This window comes from Notechis scutatus, chromosome 2, assembly GCF_049901735.1.
Source record: "Notechis scutatus isolate UNSWTSFEM ecotype Mainland chromosome 2, rNotScu1.2, whole genome shotgun sequence".
NCBI classification, from domain to species: Eukaryota; Metazoa; Chordata; class Lepidosauria; order Squamata; family Elapidae; genus Notechis; species Notechis scutatus.
The window spans coordinates 12,967,207-12,973,034 of NC_142010.1; the positions used below are offsets into that span (position 1 = coordinate 12,967,207).

At 37.8% G+C, this 5,828-nt stretch overlaps 1 protein-coding gene across 1 annotated transcript in view; it reads left to right on the forward strand.

Annotated features, from left to right (window-relative positions):
- Nucleotides 1-760: 760 nt before the first annotated feature.
- Nucleotides 761-5,828, forward strand: part of LOC113432426 (rano class II histocompatibility antigen, A beta chain-like) — a 404,516-nt gene continuing 399,448 nt past the window's right edge. Inside the window, exon 1 of the mRNA XM_087953537.1 lies at nt 761-1,046. The gene's annotated coding sequence lies outside the window, so the exon portion shown is untranslated. The remainder of the gene's footprint in view (nt 1,047-5,828) is intronic.

Here is a 5,828-nt window from a genome sequence, read left to right on the forward strand (position 1 = left end):
AATTTGGGGAAGGGACCAAGAACACCCCACCCCCATAATCCCCCACTGGCTCTATCGGGACCTGGAGGGGAGGGGGAACGGAGGGAGGGGGGCTCTGAGTTGCTCCTCGGAAACTGGCTCCCCCTTTAGTGAGGGGGGGCTGGAGACCCTCCCTTTGAGAGGATCTTGGGGGGCTGCAGGGGGTCTTTTTGGGGAGGGGGAAAGGAAACAGGTGGGAGGCCCGACAGTCACCCAAAGGGAGGGAAACGGGCTGAAGATTTGGGGAAGAAGAAAAGTTGGGAGGGGGGAATCCAGGGAAGGGGGGGTGAAGGCCTGGCAGACCTGAAAAGTGGGAGTCTACATGTCCTCCTGGTGCCCCCTCCCCTCATTCCCCGCCCCCCCCAAAGGAAGAGAGAGCAGGAGGTGTGGATATTACCTTCCATCCAGCCCTCCCCCCACCGTTCCTCTCCCTGGACATCCAACGTTTCCTTCAGAGAGAAGATTTGCTCGACCAGTGGAGCTTCTGCCTGCCCTCCCCCACCCTCACCCCCGGAAGGGATGGAGGGGGAGTCCCTTAAGGAGGTTCCTCCCCTCCCCCTTTCCTCCCGCCTTCCAGCCCCCTGCCTTCCGCCAGTCTCTCAAAGGAAGGTCCCCCCTCCCTTCCTGCGTGGGACCCTCCTCCTCCTCTACTGGTGGTTGGGAGCGATGGGCCCTGGAGTCCCTCCTGACAGCCTTCCTCCTACTCCTCCTCCTCCTCCTCCTCCTCCTCCTCGCAGCCCATTTTCTGGCCCAGCATAAGGGCGAGTGTCTCTTCCTCAACGGGACACAGCGGGTGCAGTACCTTAATCGGTACTTCTACGACCGGCAGGAGTTCGCCCGGTTTGACAGTGACCTCGGGAAATACGTGGCCATCACGGCGTTTGGGAAGGCGGGTGTGGACAAGTGGAACAGCGATGAGCAGATCCTGCAGTACAAGAAGGCCGAAGTGGATCGTTTCTGCCGACGAAACTACGAGCTGTTGAACTTCGAGGCGGCCAAGAGGGAGGAGCGCCTGGTTGGCCGGAGAGGTGAGTCCTGGGGGGAGGAGGGTCTCTTCTTCCCTGGGAGGGGGAGGCCGGGACCCAGCTTTCCTTTCCTGGCATCCACTGGGGATTCTCCTCCCGGGTGACGGTTCGGCCTCCTTCTTCTTCCTTTTGCCCTCTCAGAGCTCCGGAATCTCCCTCTTCTCCCCCGGATCCGAACTCTCCTCCTGTCCAGGATCTGGGATCCCCCCAGGAAATCCACCCAATTCTATGATTTCCTTCTTTGGGGGGAGGGGAATCCAGCCAGGTCTCCCTCCCTCCCTCCCTACTTCTCAATACAGGGAGTCCTCCACTTAACAACAGTTCCCTTAGTGACCGTTTGAAGTCATAAGGGCAGTGAAATCACAAACACAACTTTCTAACATCACATCATTATCTATTGTCATATTTTCTTCTTCAAATTCTCATAAATTACTTCATATCAGCCTTTTTATTTTTGTTCATTTTCTATCTTCCTCAGTCATATATTCAACACGTTTACAGTTCAATCTATTGATATCATTTCATTTATCATTCAAAGTTTCACCTTAATTTATAGCTATCCCAAGATACATTTTCCATCTTATTTTCTTTTAGCCAATATTGTCAGATTTACAGCACTATATCCTCATTACCTTATACAAATATAACAGATATAACAGAATATTTAATTCATTAATTCATTAAAAATTTCTCTATCTTCCTTGATCAAATTTTCAAGATGTTTACAGTTCTCATTTTTAGACAAATACATTTTCCATCTTATTATCTTTTAGCCATTGTCAAACTTATTGTCAAACTTATAGCAATATATCTCCATTACCTTATACAAGTAGATAATAAAATATTTCATGAAAGATATACTAATCATTCTTGTGTTCAGCATGTTTACAGTTTCATACCATTCATTAAGCATTCAAAATTTCATCTTAATTTATATTATCTCCTATTATGTCCCCCCATTATTACAGTAGCCACTGTTGCATATATTTTATTTTCTATATATTCCCTTCCCTCTAACATCTCATTTTTACTCAAATAACTTTTCTTTTAGCCAATAATATCAAACTTGTAACATTATGACCTCATTACCATATATATATATATATATATATATATATATATATATATATATATATATATATATATATATATATATATATATATATATATATATATATATATATATATATAAATAACAAAATATATTTTTCTGTCTTCTGCACAGTAGTGGATTTTTAAGCTGTGCAGATGCAGATAGATAAACTCAACAAGACGTCCATAACAAAGTACGTTTATTGGTTCATCAGGTATCCTCATAAATCACATTTGTGACAAAGTTCTTCTTTAATGACCAATCCTTTGCATATCTGCCTTGTAATAAAAGATGGTTATCTCCTAACCCATCTCCTAGCGATAGAAAGCAACTGCCATGAGTTAGGGAGTTCAGGCAAAAGTGAGGAAAACTCCCCCAACCCATCAAGGGTCAGTTTAGTGACCAATCAGGATTACAGATGTGGTCATGTGATATGGACTACATTTCCCAGGCTACCTTTACTACATTTTCCATGATGCATTCCCTTAAGGGGACAGCTCACAATTGCTACCTAACTATCCAATTCCCATACACTGGCTGGACAGCATATATATAATTCATTAAAAATATTATACTACTACATGGTTATATCTATTCTCTGTCAGGCTCCAAAAACATTTCTTTTCATATTTTAATTCCCTAATCATTTAGATCTTACATAAGCATTTGTCTATCTCAATTAATCTATTATAAGTTATTATTTTCATATCTATTACATTTAAATAATTCCTTCTTATTCTAATTCTTAATCCCATCTCCTCAAAATCTATTATATATGTTTTACTACAAATATACCTCATCATGTGGAGTCTCCCTCTTTTCTGCTTCTTTTTTTATTTTATTTTTCTATCTTGTTCCTTTCTTTTTTTTTAAACAAAGTTTTTATTTTTTACAACAAACATACGAACAAAACATAAAAACATAAAACCCTCTTTCAATTATATACATACAGTGTTTCAGTTGGTTACAATCTTTTGTGCTATCCTTTTTTTATCATTACAAGTTATATAAATTCTCACCTTATCGATCTAGCTTATGCTTATATAATATCAATTATTAAACATTCATTTGACTATTTTTCCATTATTTTATATGAGATATTCTAATTTTCATTATATATTTAATCTTATACATTCATCCAATGGTTATATATTTTATATTGTATTCTATATCAATCTGTATTGTAAGGCTTACTAATCTATTTCTTTACCATGTCTTTTTATCTAACCATTGATAAAATAAATCCCACATCATATAAAATGGTTTATCCTCTTGTTTTCAAATGTCAATTTACTCATTTCAGCACAGTCCATGATTTTCTTAATAATTTCCTCCTGCATAGGTATTTTTTCATTTTTCCAATTCTTAGCAAATACAATTCTAGCCGTTGTTAAAACATTGACAATCAAATATTTCAATTCTTTACAATATATTTCCGGTATAATTCCCAATAAAAATATCTCAGGTTTAAAGTCTGTGTGCTGTTTTGTCATTTTTTCCAACCATGTGTGGATTGTAGTTCAATATCTTTTTGCATCCGAGCATGTCCACCACATGTGGTAATATGAACCAGGTATCTGATGGCATTTCCAACATTTATCCGATTTATTCTTGAACATCCTCGCAATTCTCATCCAGGTAAGTGCCACCTGTAAAACATCTTATATAAATTTTCTTTATATGTAGTTGACATTGTCATTTTATAATTTTGACACTATAAAAGGTATTAAGAGTTGTTAACCTAATCCTACGTTGCTTTTTCTCTGGTAATATCTCACTACTAACCAGAGCATACAAAACATTTGCTAGACCAATACTCGAATACAGTTCATCAGTCTGGAATCCTTATTACGTATGTGATATTAGCACAATTGAGAAAGTCCAGAAGTATTTCACTCTTCTACTCGTTGTAGAATACCTTATGCCACCAGACTCGAAATTCTAAAACTAGAAAACCTTGAATTATGCCGTCTTCGGTCCGACTTAAGAATGGTATATAAAATCATACATTGCAATGTCCTACCTGTCAATGAATACTTCAGCTTTAACCATAACAACACAAGAGCACACAACAGATACAAACTCAAAGTAAACCGCACCAAACTTGATTGCAGGAAATACGACTTCAGCAATAGAGTGGTCAATGTCTGGAATACTCTACCCGACTCTGTAGTCTCTTCCCCAAACCCCAAAAACTTTAACCTTAGACTGTCTACTATTGACCTCACTCCTTTCCTAAGAGGTCTGTAGGGGGCGTGCATAAAGCGCACCAACGTGCCTACCGTCCCTGTCCTATTGTTTCTCTTATTCTATTATTTTTCTTATATGTACCCATTTCATATATTCACAACTATGTATACACTTGTACTTATTATCTTGTAAACAATTGACAAATCAAATAAATAAATAAATAAATAAATAAAACAATTTTTGGCATTTATCTAAGTCAATCCCATATCCGAATTTTTCCTCCACGCAATCATTGTTTCTTTTACTTGTTCTTCCTCTAATTTAAACTCTAGCAAATGTCCATAAAGTTTTTTGATTACTTTTTTCATCAGTACCTGTCAACAGTTTTATTCTGTACTGTATTTTAGCACTATTTTGTTTAAATCTTCAAAAAATTCTTTCTCTAATCTGATTGGAATTGTCTCAAATAAGTATAAGATTCTAGGCAATACATTCATCTTAATTGTGGATATTCTCCCAATCAGTGATAATTGTAAATTTTCCCATTTTATCAAGTCTTTTGCAATCTCTTGTTTTAAGTTTGAGATAATTGTCCTGCTTAAGTGTGCTACATCTTGGTGTTATATGTATCCCTAAATACTTAACCTTGTTTGTGACCTGGATCTCCCAAACTTCCAATTCTTTCTTTCGTCTTACTAACATGTTCTTTGCTAAAATCTTTGTTTTATCTTTATTTATTTTCAAACCTGCTACTTTCTCATACTCTTCTATCTTTTCTATCAGTTTAGGTGCTGACTCCAATGGATCCTCTGATATAAATACCAGGTCTTTTTTCCACTTCTAACTATTGTCTCTAAATCTTTCTTTTATATTAATTCGTTGTTTCTTTGCTTGTTTATCATTGTCTATCATCCTTTGGCTTTTTCCCTTAATCCTTCCTCCATTTCCCATCATTTTCTTATATTTTCTCTCCCATTTCTCAAAGTTTCCCCCCTCCCTCTTAGATCTCCACTGTCTATCTCCGTAACCATTTCATTTATCAGCATTCCAGTCTCAATATACTCCCTCTTATTTATTATATCCATCAGTAATATCTCATATTCAGCTTCCTTTTTCTTCTTGTGTTATTTGTTGTTCCTTTTGATCCATTTCACTGCTTTCTCTTTCTTCTAACTCCTCCCCCGTCTTTGTCCTTTCTTCTTCTTCTTCTTCTTCTTCTTCTTCTTCTTCTTCTTCTTCTTCTTCTTCTTCTTCTTCTTCTTCTTCTTCTTCTTCTTCTTCTTCTTCTTCTTCTTCTTCTTCTTCTTCTTCTTCTTCTTCCATTTCTGATTTTACCTCCATATTCTGTATATTCAGTTCCCAGTTCTTGAGATTCTCCTGGACTCCCGAAGAGCAGGTGGCAGTCACGGCTAGGAGAGGGTCTGTAAGTCTTTGGATTAGTTGGCCACTTTGGCAAATAAATTTAATAAATAACTAAATGTACTAAACAAACAAATAAATGT